General features: G+C 38.1%; 1 long non-coding RNA gene and 1 pseudogene across 1 annotated transcript; both read left to right on the top strand.

Moving 5' to 3' along the window:
- Positions 1-3,114: 3,114 nt before the first annotated feature.
- On the top strand, positions 3,115-4,580 carry LOC119078080 (annotated as a pseudogene).
- Positions 4,581-12,294: 7,714 nt separating this feature from the next.
- LOC119078102 lies at positions 12,295-14,578 on the top strand. The gene is made up of 4 exons (XR_005087933.1): positions 12,295-12,679; positions 12,748-12,895; positions 12,991-13,163; positions 13,220-14,578. It is a non-coding gene; the product is annotated as an uncharacterized LOC119078102 (long non-coding RNA).
- Positions 14,579-14,874: the final 296 nt, after the last annotated feature.

Raw genomic sequence — 14,874 nt, 5'->3', positions numbered from 1 at the left:
AAGCCTAACAAAGGTGAGGAAATAGAATTGAAACGCTAGTCTCGTTCACATTATATTCAATGCCATTCCGTCTAATATACAGAGAAAAACTTTTTCTTTTGACAATGCACAAGACATTAATAGGCTAATCAACGTCAACTTGAACAAAGGAATATAATTTCGTTGAAATTGCGAGGAATCCCTTTTTTACGGATGCTATAAGGAATTTAAATTAAATCAAATAACTGAACAAAAAAAAAACATTTTCTTTTCCAATGTGCGGATCGTTTCGTTTCGCTTTTTTCTTTGGAAAAAAACATTTTTATTTTCTCTGCAGAATTGACTAAAAGATCCTTTTTATGCAGAGCGAATAGTTTGATTAAAAGAAAATGACACTTTAACCATTCAAAACCATTTATGTTAAATAAATTCTTTTGTCGGTATTGTATGGTGGAAATGAGAGTATTGCAGATAAAATTGAAAATGAGTGATCTGCAAATGTTTTGGAATGTATCATGACGCAATAATGCTTAAGCGGATAAAATGTGCGGGCTGACTAATGGAATTGAATGGAAAGCTGGTAACATGAACAAATTTTGTTCGGATTAACCGTATAAAATCGAAAATAAATTTAAATGAAAATTTAGACATTGTGGCTTCGTTAAGGCTTCGAAACAGTACAGGCCTACCTTAACTAGACCTAAAGATGCTTCAACCTGGGATGGGATGATCTGAGTCGATTTTGAATTGATCCCAAACCTAAAGATACGATAACAATTAGTTGATAGGCATTATTTTTACATCAAAAATATATGGCATCCAGCAATCTCCCGCCGAACGCGATCCCTTTTCTTGGGTAGGAATGTCGCGTTCATAGAGTTTTCAGTTGTGATTTTAATTTATCAAAATAGAGTTCGTTTTTAATTTATAGTCGATGCAACGAACTGTGGGCAATGTCGGTTTCCATTACTTAGATGTATGAAAATCACGAGTGAATAGATGTTAGATGAGTGCTGTATTTGCACGTCAAGTTTGCGGTCATCATACCAGTACCCATGCATGTGTGGTGTCACGCGAAAGCTAAGACCAGCACCAATTAGGGGAAAGACTTTTTTGATGTTTTTGTTGATTTTTGGATGCACAGGAACCGTCACAAGTTCGCCTAAATAATCAAACTTTTATCCATACTTTCAACTGCTCGTAACTCGTCAGGGTTGCGTTCTAGTCCCCCAAATCGACTATTTGCCCCGAAAGTACATTCAATTACCTATCCAATGACACCCCACACGCCCATGTAGCTGTCACGTAGCCGGAAAAATTTCCAGATGAAAAGTGCGTGTTTTCGGTTTTTGATCACCTCTCGCTAACCATACAAACATCGAAGAATTTTCAAAAAAATATTTTTGCGCTCTACGGACCAATACCTATCAAAAAGTGCACTTTAAAATGCGTCCGATTTCGGCGGGTCGATTTTCAAAAGAATCCCTCAAGAGAATTGATGGTGTAATCCCTCTACAGAGAAAAACAAAAGTCAACTAAAATCATTTCAATCATATTTGAAAATTGGGCAGTCATCAGAAGACGATCCTTTGTTTGGTGCGAGTTGCCACAACTGGGACTGCTGATGAATTTCCATTTATACAACATTTCGTTACACTCGTCAGGTCCTGTTCGCGTAGTCTATTTACATTACATTTTACATCCTCCGCGGTAATCTAAATTCTTTTGACTTGCTGGAATATTTGTTGAAGTCAAACAATTGACTATCACCTCTACTGTCCAACCATATTTGATTCCATGTTTCTCCAGGATTAAAGTCGGTTAAATGCAAACTTTTGGCTGATATGAAATGATAGAATGATACAAACAGGATTTGTTCATGTGCACACTTTTTGAGCGACAATACAAAAATCAACTAAAACTTAAAACTCGACATTACCTATACGTTTTAGGGAGGTAAAGTGGGTTCTCGCGCACGCAGATAAAATATAGTGCCTAACTGCTGCCAAATTTTTATTTTGGTCAGTGGGAAGTAAGTTTACAGCCCGAGTCGAAGGCAGGGACTATAATCCCAAGTGCATGTAAGTAATGTACTATTACATCAAAAACAAACTACAAGAGCACTTGCGATTAGTTGAACACACGCGCATAATGTAAAGAGGGATTCTTTTGAAAAATAGCCTACCGAAATCGGACTCACGCATTTGGGGTATCATTAGAAAGCTGGTCATACAGTGAGCATAGACGTTTTTTTTTATATCGACAGTTGTTTTAGTAAAGTTACAGCACCCTCCAGGGTTCACTTATTTCTGTATGAAATGTTCATTTTTTCAAAGTGATGTTGCTCACTGTAGATGGCATCGACAACCCACATAACCCATGTTGGCCCGTAACTTAATCATCTCAGCTATCCAATGATACCATGGTCGGTTATGTGCCTCGCCACCTGTGGGATGAAAACCGGTAAGAAAATTGCAATTGCAATCGGACGACATAGTGGCAGTGAAAATATTTTGAAAATGGTTTTGGATTCTGGGGGTCAATTGTGACAGTTGGGATCAAAAGTCGGTCTATTTCATCTGTCAAAGTGACATTTTAAACGTCAAACCAAAACTTTTTAGCCAAATAATCACAAAATCACATAATCTATTCGGCTGATAGAATTGTGGAAAAATAAGCGACTTCGTAACTATTTGACATACAAATTTTGGTTTTACGTTTAAAACGTCACTTTGACAGATGGAATAGACGGACTTTTGATCCCAACTGTCACAATTCATGTCTAGGCATATCAAAATGTTCCCTTTAAAAAATCGGTCCGATTTCGTAGGCTGTTTTTTAAAAGAATCCCTCAAAGCATTTCAATCGAATGCATCAAGGATAACACAAAACACACAATTATCAGAGTGTAAAGAGAAATATGGTGATAAAAAATTGAAAGAAATTCTCTACTTAATGACATGGTTTTCCCACTATGTCAATGAAAGCATAGGAAATTATTGGGAACTAATGATCAATAATATAAATGCTTTTTGACAGTCTTATAATTTGCATTTAATTTTTATATTAAAGCAGGAAAAAGACGGTGTGGAGCGTGCATGGACTGATAGTTAGTCACGTCAGTTTAGTACTACATTACCTTTCAAACGATAATCTACGAGTAAGGTCAAACGATGCATTCTTTTCAAATTCATAAAGTAATCGGCTGGATAACTTCTCTGTTTTATCGGATTGCTATTTGGCATCGTGACGATAAACCTACGGTCAAGGAAAGAAGTCTTCAGTTCATTTATTGCATTTATTTATCACTTTTTATTCTATCAACGGTTTGTGGAGCAATTATAAATGAACAGAACGATGCGTCTATTTTCTTAGCACAAGTTTCAATCGCCGATGCTGTTTTGGGAATAAAATTTTGGCTTTTAATTTGGAAACAACACAAAATTCTTTATTTGTTGAATCGAGTCTGTGTCTTTACGAGTCGAAATGATGATGACTACAATCTTTTCAACGAAAAACTTGGAGGATTCATCAAAGTTGTGCTTGTGTTTGTAATTTCGGTGGCTGGTGTTGGTTGTTCAGGATCTATAATACTGTCGTTCCGTGGAGCTGAAAAAACTTTATTTTTCGAAATTGCATTTCCTATGGACTATCGAAACAATGACTTCGCCTTCTGGATCGCAACAATTTTCATTTTCACTTCTTTTTTAGTAGTGACAATGCCGGTCTTTTTCACCATTATCATTTGGTATTTACTTTTGATTTGCTCTCTGAGGTATGAAGTGCTGGGAAATGGGTTAAAGAACATGGGAAGATGCAGTGGAAAAAAAATGGGCCAGCTAAAGGCATTACAAATGCGCGACGATTTTCTCGAAGATCTGAAAGCATCAATCGATTCTCATATACATATTATGAAGTGCGTGAGCGTGACTGTGGTGCATTCGCAATATAGTGCCAAATGAATGAAAATTTGATTTCGCAGATTAACTGACGAGTTGGAGTCCTTTTTCACACACCTATTTTTCATTCAGTTCAGCACCAGTGGCTTATGTATTTGCGGATCGATTTATTGCCTGGCATTTGTGTGAATTCAAAGAATGTATTCGTGATCGTCATTATTCGTTTACTTCTTTTTAGAATATCGGTGATAATGTGATGGAGCACGTCCTTTATATTTTCATGTTTTTTTACTGTATTGCCGATCTATTTATGATAACATACAGGGGAATGAGATTATGCTGTCGAGCAATCGTCTTTCCTACAGTTTGTTTGAATCGAACTGGTACAACCAGCCACAATCAACCAAAAAGAGCATCATCGTTTTTGGTGAATATTTGAAGAAACCGAAAAAACTGCTGGTCGGCAAATTGTACCCGCTAACTTTGGACACTTTTACAAGGGTCTGTATGTAATTGGATCGTACGTTACGGTTAAGCAAGTAAACTCCGTTCCAGATTTTGAACTCAGCCTACAGCATGTTCAACATTTTGAAAAGATTTCAGCATTGATAAAGACGACTAAGAGATGTGACACTGGCAGTACTCACATTAAAAAGACGGCACCTAACCACATTGCGAACGTAGAACTGTGGATCGACGTTGCGTTTATCTAGATTCATGTGTCCAGATAACGCACACCAGCATTTACACTGCACTTGAAAATCACACGAAAATGTATTTATATGACTCTGTGAGGTATGACTAACATTGTGCATCAGCTCGGAGAGGAAGTTTGTGTTTATCTTTGCATCGACACATAAAAAATTACATGGTATCTGAAAACCAGAATATGCTGGTGCGTTGGCCTAGATGAAACGTCACCATCGAATAAATTGATTTTTACCAAGAAAATGAATGTCTTACTCAGGAGTCCTGTCTCCGTAAAACTATAACCGCCACATATCTGGAGTAAGGTTTTTGTAAAGTAAATAAGGTAAGGTGAATATGGTGGGTATTCGCTTTCAAAAAAAACTTTATTTTCCATTGATTTTCTTCTATATCTTTTGATATTCGACTACTTCAGGAACTTCCACCCAGCTTTTCCAAGTCCAAGTTCACTATGAGTTAAGAATTTCCACGTAGGTCTGCAGAGTACATGTGTTTCGTGTTTTCAGAACTTTATCCTTGATTTCTGCCGCTGCATCATAAAGCGTTCCTCCTTTGACATAACGCCAATGATTCTCGTGAATAAATCCATTGTCAGCTATTCCGTCATCCGATTCAATATAAGCAAAAACTTCTCGTTCAGCATCGAAAATGTTATTCACTTTACCTGGAATAATGTGAATCAGTCTGTTCCTGGTATCTTGAAACGTCACTGCACTCCTAAACTCTCTGTCGGTTTTAATCTTTGGCAAAATTGTCATTATTAAGTTGTCGTATTCAAATTCATTATGAAAGGTAGGGAAAAATCGGAAAAGTTCCTTTTCACAACAACGTTTTACTGTGGTTTCGACTGAATGGCGGTCAATCTTGGTTAGGGCTTCTTTTGCAGCTTTAGGTGTACGATACGATCCTAAAATGGTCCATTTTCCATGGGTAACCATGTATTTCGAAATCGGAACCTTTTTGTCGATTCTATCGTCGTATGGCATCACACAAGGAAACCAACCATCCATGACAATAAATGAAAACGGTTTTTCATCTTCCGGATCTAATAATGAAGCCTTTGCGTCACGTTTGTACAGAAAGGCTAGGCAAATCTGATAAACCACTTCCATGTTTAAAGGTAGACTCTCATCACAATTCATGGGAACGAAGGATTTGAATCCAGATGCATTGATGACGCTATCGTACTTGCAGGTAGATTCTCCATCGGTTTCAATGAAGATGTCATTACCTACCCTAGCGACACCAGTAACATTTGTCGACACAAAAAGCTGTACTCCAATTTCGGTTAATTGTTTCATAAAAAAGTCTCTTAGGCGGGAGCCCACAGCAATGCTAGGCTCGTCAATATTCGCTGCATAGTCTAAATTTTCAAATTCAAAGTGATCAGAGTCGATTTCAGCAGAATTTCCAAATTCCTTACATACAGCGTCAAACGTTCGACAATTAACTTTCGATTTTTCGCCATTAGCGTCAAAATTACCTAGACCGTAAATTGAATACTTATGATCGTTAACAAGTTCATTGTAATTGGTTTTGAATTCCACGAATCCTCTGTGGCAGTCATGTCGAGTGGCTGGTGATCGGGGATAGTGTGGTCCAGCGTGCAGGCGTATTCCAAAATTTCCGGATATTTCGTTTAGTAATCTGGCATTTTTCTCAAATATTGCAACTTTCCATGAAGGATGTGCCTTTTTCAGAGCCAATGCAATGTGACAGCCGTACCAACCTCCTCCAATAATTGCCACAAATTTTTCCATACTAAATACGTTTTTGCTGTAAATGGAAAATTTCAGTAATATTTCCCTCGCTGCAAATTTAATTCAAAAATACGCACACTCTAAATGTTGTCCACTTTAAATATGTTTTGAGAAACTTGGTTCTGCTTGCACATGGGTACCTACAATACGTAATTTCTCAACGAACTCTGGCATTGAAGTGTTTGTTTATTGTTCACTTAACCATTGTAGTAGGAGGTGTTTAAATGCACGTTTTATTTAATAGTATTTTCCTATGCTGGTGCATGTAATAAGGCTGTTACATGTATAGGCAATAGCCTTTACATCACTCGCATAGGAAAACGTTATACTACACACGGGAAATAAAGTGATATCTCGTATCACGATGAGTAAATGTACCTCGGGCTAAAGCCCTCGGTTACTTTTACTCATCTGGATACGAGATATCACTTTACTTCCCTTGCATTGTAATGTACTATTTCATACCAAGACAGGAAATGACGATTTCTTCAGCACCAGTTTTAGGGGACGTGTGCTGAAAAAATTAATTTCCTGTCGAGGTATGACCAAAGTTTTGTGCATCAGACCACTGAAATAGACAAAACATATCAACTAACCTGAAAATATACACACATCACATTCATCATATTAAATTTGATCAGTCCTACAGTCAGGGAAAAATTGTTGTAATTCCTTTCACACACAATAAATCGTTAAGAATAGTTATATTTACGTCACAAGGATCGTTCACTGACATTTTACTATGCTGGTGCATGTAATAAGGCTATTACATGTATAGGCAATAACCTTTACATCACTCGCATAGTAAAACGTCGTACTACACACGGAAAATAAAGTGATATCTCGTATCACGATGAGTAAATGTACCTCGGGCTAAAGCCCTCGGTTACTTTTACTCATCTGGATACGAGATATCACTTTACTTCCCTTGCATAGTAATGTACTATTTACTTTCGGTATATCGTTCGGAAAAACCTGACATTTCATAACAAAAAATCATGGCAAAATATGTCGTATTTCCGTTGTCCGGTGCAAAAACTCAAGGACTTAGGACTGGTGCTGAAAAAATTGTCATTTCCTGTCTTGATACGAAAAATACTATTATTCATTACTAATAATCGAGTAATAATTGTACGAGTGTACGTACGAGCATGCGAACATATCTGAATGTGAATGTTTTAACAGAGTGAACGAGTGAAATGACTTACACTTTCATTCAAGTGCGTATGACTCACTTGTTTTGCCTAATTTGTATAATATTTTACGTGCTTCTGATATGTAATAGTTATTTATGACATCGAGTGCAATAGCATATTACTTCCGAGGTTCCAAGCTGTGTATTTGTTAAGTGGGGTGTTACAGCCGGAACCGAAGGGGAGGGCTGTATTACCCACTTGTCAAATAACAACTTGAAACCTCGTAGGTACAATGCTTTACGTGATTGGCAATGTAAATGAAAATGAAACATGTCGTAACACGTAAAGTCCTGTATTAGGCTCTAGATGTGTAATTGTGACACCGACGTACGAGGTTCCAAATTTTTATTTTGACGAGTGGAAATACAGCCCCTTCCTTCGGGTGAAGCGCGCGGTAAAGTGCACTTTACATCACTGTTTGTGAAATTTAATAAATCTTATGCACCTGTGTCCAAATGTTTATTTTGACGAGCTTGTGATTGTGATCATCAGCCGAAGGCACGCCAATCATAATCCAACTTGTCAAAATAAACAATGGGACATATGTGCATACATCACCTTTTACGTGTCGATGCAAAGATAAACCCAAACCCCCTCTCCGAGCTGATGCATAATGTTAGTCTTACCACACAGAGATATATATAATCCAGATAGTCATTTGGAATATATTCGAGACAAGCGAAGAGCAAAGGACATGTTTGATTCTCTGAAGGCAGTGTTCGAAAGAAAAAGTGTGGCTAGTCAGATATATTTGAGAAAGAAACTCATTACCATGAAGTACGAAGAGAATGATGATATGGCTGATCATTTTTTGGTATTCGATAAAACTGTCCGAGAGCTCAAATCGATCGGTGCTAATCTAGAAGACTTGGATATCGTATGTCATCTGTTGTTGTCTATGCCGTCGTCGTATGAAAATTTGGTTATTGCATTAGAAACGTTGGACCCGGAGAAATTGAGTATCACTTTCGTTAAGAATCGATTGCTGGATGAATATACGAAAAGGAAACCATCTGAAGGCGCGAATGGTCGCAGTAAATTAAATAATCCAGTTGCGATGAGTGCAAATGAATCAAATTTCAAATTCAAATGTTATCGTTGCCAGAAAACGGGGCACAAGTGGTCTCAATGTAAAGCCAAGATCGAAAAAGGAACTACAAAACAAGATGATTCCAGATACGAAAAGAAAGCCAACGTTGCGACGAGAAAACTACCAGATGAGGGCAGCGATAATGAAGTTGCTGTTGCGTTTTCTGTTTTTGCAGAATCTGTTAATATTCAAGGCGAATCCGGTGAATGTGACATCAATGATCAAGCTTTAGTAGTTGCTGCTGCCAGAGTTACTCGTCGTCGGATTGTTACAATGTTTTTGGATTCTGGTGCAACAAGCCATATGGTAAATGATCACACTATACTTGTATGTCTAAAGAAAATAATGGAAGAAAAGATTCGAAGTGCTAAGCAAGGAGCAATTTTATCATCAACCGAAAGTGGAGATGTTCATGGCTTTCTTGTAAATGGAAACGAAGAAAGAAAATGTGTCTTGGAGAATGTTTTATACGTGCAAGATTTAAGCTGTAATCTGATGTCGATTGGAAAAATGGAAAAAGCCGGCATGGAAATTCGTTTCAAAAACGGAACTGCTCAGATTTTGTGGAAAAATAAGGTTCTGTATGTTGCAAAACGATGTGGCAATACGTATAAGGTGGACCTTGTGGTGGAAGAGACACAATTTGCTGGCATGTGTGCTGAAGATAACAACGATCTGTGGCATAACAGGATGGGACATTTGAACATGCAAGACATGCGAAAATTGGTTGGCAAAGAAATGGTCACAGGATTCGATTTGAAAATCAAAAATGATGTTGCGAAAGTGTGTGAACCTTGTGTCTTTGGGAAACAAGCACGACAGCCATTTCCTGCTCGTGAAGAGAATCGATCAAATCGCCCATTGGAATTGATACACACGGACGTGTGTGGTCCAATCGAACCAGTCGCTTGGCAAGGCTCCAAATATTTCGTAACTTTTATTGATGACTACACTCACTTTACTGTGGTTTACCCTATCGAAAAGAAAAGCGAAGTTCTGGAAAAGTTTAAAGGATATTCTGCGATGGCCGAAACTCAGTTCCAGTCAAAAATTTCTGAGTGTTCGTGTGGATTGAATATGAGAGAACACATCATCAAGTCGAATATCGTACGGGTAAAGAGTGACAATGGTGGAGAGTATACATCGAATGCTTTCATTGAATTTTGCCAAGAACGAGGAATTCAGCTTGATCACACCATACCATACGTATAATTCAGAACTTAATGGAGTTGCCGAAAGAATGAATCGAACGCTTATGGAAAAGGCACGAACATTGATAATCGCTGCAAAAATGGAGAAACGTTTTTGGAACGAAGCAGTATTAACAGCGACATTTTTGACCAATCGAAGTCCCACGAGTGCTTTCAAGGATGAGAGAACATGTAAGACACCAGCGGAATTATGGTTCGGTAAGAAACCAAATTTGCAAAATTTAAAATTTTTTGGATCCCCAGCATACAATCATGTACCGAAAGAATGCCGGTCAAAATTGGATCCCAAAGCTGTGAAAACATTTATGGTTGGCTACACGTCGAATGGATACAGGCTCTACGATCCGCAAAAACGGAAAATTGTTGTTGGAAGAAATGTTACTTTCGATGAAAATGTTTTGCTGATTAATCGTAAATTCGTGGACATCTATGAAGATTGTGGTCGAAATTTGGTAGACCACACTGACAGCGACCTAACAAATCAACCCAGCATCAATGCAAACGAGGTCGAATCAAGCGAACTGGAAGAATCTCAAATACAAACGTTAAGAAGAAGTGAGCGCGACCGACGTCCACCTGAAAGATATACAGCCAATTTTGCGTTCAGTGCGGAAGGATATGTGCAAAATGATCCTCTTACTCTAAGAGAAGCGAAACTTAGAAGTGATTGGAAATTGTGGAAAAATGCTGTCGATGATGAGTACAATTCGCTGTTAAAGAATGAGACGTGGACTCTGTGTGATTTACCATCGGACAGAAAGGCGATTGCATGTAAATGGGTGTTCAAAATAAAGCGCAAATTCGATGGATCGATCGACAAATACAAAGCTCGTCTATGCGCCAAAGGATTTTCACAGAAGAAAGGATTCGACTACAATGAAACTTATGCACCAGTAGAAAAATTGACAACATTTCGAGTTCTCATGGCAGTTGCGTGTCACGAAAATCTACATGTTCATCAAATGTACGTAAGCTGTGCTTTTCTGAACGGTTTATTGGATGAAGAGATCTATATGATACAGCCAGAAGGATTTGAAATTGGCGACAAGGTTTGTAGATTGAATAGATCGATCTATGGTCTCAAGCAATCTCCGAGGATGTGGAATCTACGCTTGCATCACTATTTACTGAATTTGAATTTCCAACGTTGTGAGGCCGATAACTGTTTGTACGTCAGGTTCACTGAGAACAGCAAGTTCTACCTGCTAATATATGTCGATGACTTGATATTAATCAGCAATTTATTGGAAGAAATTCAATGGATCAAGATGATGTTATCACAAGAATTTAAAATGACTGATTTGAACGAGATGGAAACGTATTTGGGGATTTATATGAAACGAAATATGAATGCTGGTACAATGGAATTTAGTCAAAAACAATACCTGATCAATACTCTGAAGAAATTTGAAATGGCTGACAGTAAATCAGCCACAACCCCGATGGAAGTTGGTCTGAAGTTAGAACGATTCGGAAGCAACCCTGCTAACATACCATATCGCGAGCTCATCGGTTGCCTGATGTATGTTTCCTTGACCACTCGACCAGATTTGGCTGCAGCAACCAATTACTTCAGTCGATATCAGAGCAATTATGGCCAGGAGCATTTTATGTATGCTAAACAAATCTTGCGATACATTAAGGGAACGCTCGACTTAAAGTTGATCTATAAACGTAATGAAGGTACCGATCCGCTAGCTGGCTATGCTGATGCAGATTGGGCCAATGATACATTCGAAAGAAAATCAGTCTCCGGTTACGTGTTCAAAGTTTATGGGAATACGGTCTCTTGGTCTTCTCGTAAACAATCCACGGTCAGTTTGTCTTCGACAGAAGCAGAATATATTGCGTTGAGTGAATGTGCGTGTGAGGCAATTTGGATTCGAAATCTGTTGAAAGAACTTCGGATAACTTGTAATGAGCCCGTCACATTGTTTGAAGACAATCAATCTTGTGTACGTATAGCCGAAACGCCAAAAGATAATAAGAGGATGAAGCATGTGGACACAAAATATCATTTCATTCGTCAAACAATTATGGATGGTGACACGAAGATCGAATACTTGCGTTCAGAGGATCAACTTGCTGATATAATGACAAAACCGTTATCACCAAAACCATTCATCAAGTTGAGGGATCTTATCGGATTATCAAATTGAGGAGTGGTGTTGGAGTTACAATTTGATTGTTCATCTAATTCGGCTTTATAAAAGAATTTGTTTTGTATAACCATCTCAGCAACTCACTTACATTAACACTAGAAAGGCGAAAAATTGTGAACTACTTAAAAAACGGTGTCGTTGTGACCCTTCAGGCAAAAAGTGAGCGCGAGTGATGAGAGCAAGTTTTTATTCTCTCTTACTTACTGAGTTTGACTTTTGAGTTGTTTATGTTTACCTTTTGTCTTATTATCATTTCGGGTGATCTTTAGTACTGTTGTAATTAGGATAAAATAAAACAATTTAACTGGTCAACTGAATTTTACCATTTATTAGATACAAGCGGCATTAAAATCACAACGTTTAGCGAGACTTTGTCTCTTGTCAAATAATTATTTAGTACACATGAGAGGACAGCAATCGACACACCACCGCTGTTCGTACGTGGTGCACTTTCCACAGATTATTTTTTTGCAGTCGTAACATTTAGCGGAACTTTTGTTGTTGCATTTTTTGGTTTGACAATGTTGGCGTTTCGGTGGAATGTTTGAGCAACATATTTCCGTTGAAAATTTACGTTTTCGATTCGCGTTAGATTTAGTGTTTTGTATCCGCAATGTCATCCCGTTTGAGCTGTCACTGTTCGAGTTATTGTTGTTCACATTTTTATCCACGATGTACGGGCTTCGTAAAGATTCTGCTAGGTCCGTGATGAAATTTAATCTGGAAATTTTCTTCCCGGTAGTCTCCGTATAAATTATCCAAGCATTTATAGCTGCAAGGTCCAGGATGTTATAAAACACTTGTACTGGCCATCGTCGAGATGAGGATTTCACCGAATATTTTTTCGCCATTTGGTCAGCAACATCGACACCGAATTTGGTTTGATTGTAGTAAGTTATTGTTTCAGGTTTTTTCTTCTCTGTATTTGTAATTTCCACTGTTCTGTGCAATGAACTCAAAATCGAAACGCTTTTATTACGTTTAGATTGGTATAAAGTCAACGTGGTAGCATCTGGACCAAGATAAATATTTGACTCGTACAACGGGAGTTTCGGATTCTTCAGTTTCGCTGTTTCTGGAAGCCATCGGCGCTGTTTGTTTACCGTTCCAATCAGCGTAGTTTTTTTCTCTTTCAACGCCACAGCCAAATTCAGGCCGGTAAAAAAGTTGTCAGTCGTCACAGTATGCCCTCGATTAAAGTACGGCTCCATTAGTCTGAGTACCACACGTTCTCCAGCTGGCTGATCGTTTTGCTGCACATCTTTCCCGGTAAATGGAAACCCGTTCAAAATATATTTTGAGTGAAGATCGACCACGAAGAAAAATTTGATGCCAAATTTGTCCGGCTTATCCTTCATAAACTGTGTAAACGGACATCTCGCCTTGGTTGGAAATAATTGTTCATCGACTGTGACGTTAACACCAGGATTGTAACATTTCTGACAGTTGTCAATGAAACTGTCCCACACATAACTCATCAACCCGAATTTATCAGTTGCTAAGCGTTCCTTACGGGTTTCTTTGTCATCAAATCGAAGAAATTTCATGATCGCCTTAAATTTGTCTCTGGACATAGTACTGCGAATAACCGCAGGACCATATTTCTCGGAAAAAATGTTCGTGACTGACATGTTTTTTAATCCGAGCGATCCTCGTGAATAACAAATGGCAATAAACGCGAGAAGTTCATTTCTCGAAATTTTCCAGGCGTCATTTTGGAACGTTCGTTCTGCTTCTTTCATTGTACATTCGCAAATGTAATCGAGCATATTGTCATCAACAAAAAGGCGAAATGCACTGCAAATGTCACTTACTGTACGGAAGGCGTACGGAGTTGGACCGGGCTTTGCGCGAAGAATATTTTCCACCGATATTTTTCCCTTAACAGTTGACGGCTCAGCAAAATGTTTTTTCCACACACTACCATCAAGGCCAACTTCCCAAATCCAATCGTCACATGTATCGTCATCTGTTTCACAACCACTTGAGTCATCATCACTCCAACTTCCTGCATCACTGTGGTCCTCATCGGTTTGATCATCACTTGCTTCGCCCTCAGAATTGCCTTCTTGGATGTCTGTTGTCGGTAACAAATGTCGTTTGACATTTTCGTCATCCTCAGATTCATTGGTGGATGCGGTCGTCGCTGTTGTTTTCAGATGTTTTGAATCATCCGATTCATCTCCTGAATCCACAGAGAAATTGTCGTTGTCGGATTCGTCAACTTCTTGCTGAGCGTCGTCGTCGGATTCGTCAACATCTTGCCGAGCGTAGTCGTCCGATTCGTCAACATCTTGCTGAGCGTCGTCGTCGGATTCGTCAACATCTTGCACACCATCACTTTCCGATTCTAAAATTCAATATTTTCTTGTAATTGATTGTGCCAATAATTTCAACTATGTTTACCATTCTCAGTCACTTGTTTACACAATTCGTCAAAATTTTCTTCTGATTCGGAACCAGAAAGTTCTTCTGGGATATTACGAAGATCGTCCAAACGTTTTTTTAACGACCGTGTCATGCACCGCATTTTATTTTAATTTATAAAAAAAGCAATTTTGATTTCCATGTAATATGTGAGTTGAACGTTTTTGTTATAAAATCGACAGTGACAATAAAAATTTGAATGAAAATTAGCCAACTTTGATTAAAGTCGATTTTCGGTGAGAGCGGCGAGAGCATTTTCTGAGATTGTTGTAGGTCAATTTGACACCGGTTGATCGCCTTTCTAAGTTAAATGTGATTTTATTTCATTTGTTTTATTCCGATTTTAATTATCTTTTCAAATTTATGTTCTTTATCATTTGATTTACGAATACTTAAAAAGTTACTGAGTAAAACTCTTTGGTTGAATAAATATTTCATAAAG

The sequence above is a fragment of the Bradysia coprophila genome, unplaced genomic scaffold, assembly GCF_014529535.1.
Source record: "Bradysia coprophila strain Holo2 unplaced genomic scaffold, BU_Bcop_v1 contig_24, whole genome shotgun sequence".
Classification (NCBI taxonomy): Eukaryota; Metazoa; Arthropoda; class Insecta; order Diptera; family Sciaridae; genus Bradysia; species Bradysia coprophila.
This window is presented reverse-complemented; position numbering and strand designations above follow the sequence as displayed.